Below are 664 nucleotides of genomic sequence, written 5' to 3'. Positions count from 1 at the left end.
AAAGAAAGAAAGAAAGAAAGAAAAAAGAAAGAAGAAAGAAAGAAGAAAGGAAGGAAGAAAGAGAAAGAAAGATAGAAAGAAAGAAAGAAGAAAGAAAGAAAGAAAAAAGAAAGAAAGAAAGAAAGAAAAAGGAAGGAAGGAAGAAAGAAAGAAAGAAAGAAAGAAAAAGAAAGAAAGAGAAAGAAAGAAGAAAGAGAAAGAAAGAAAAAGAAAGAAAGAAAGAAGAAAGAAAGAAAGAAAGAAAGAAAGAAAGAAGTAGGGTCCAGAGAGATAGCAGAGCGGGTGCTGTATACCAGACATTGAACTAACTGCTGAAATTCATTCTCATGAAAGCGTCCACACTCCATGGTCAGGACCCAGAACTGAGACAGGCTGAGTAAATTGCCAAAGATCACACAGCAAGCAAGTAGCAGAGCCCAGTCTTGAATAGATGGAGGCAGCACATCACTCTGTAAAACCAGGACAGTTAATTCTCCCAGAGAGGGTAAGAATAAAATCCTGAAAATTAAGGAGCTGTTACCCAGATAGAGGACTCACAAGAGGCCACCATGATGGCAGATGCCTCTGGAAAAGAAGACATGTGCTGGCAAGATGCTAGGAGGCCAAAGCTTTCCAGGCCCAGTCTGACCTCCTCTCAGGTGAAGGGGTCATGGAATTTCTCAGA

Source organism: Suncus etruscus, chromosome 14 (genome assembly GCF_024139225.1).
Source record: "Suncus etruscus isolate mSunEtr1 chromosome 14, mSunEtr1.pri.cur, whole genome shotgun sequence".
Taxonomy (NCBI): Eukaryota; Metazoa; Chordata; class Mammalia; order Eulipotyphla; family Soricidae; genus Suncus; species Suncus etruscus.
Note: the sequence above shows the minus strand (reverse complement) of the source record.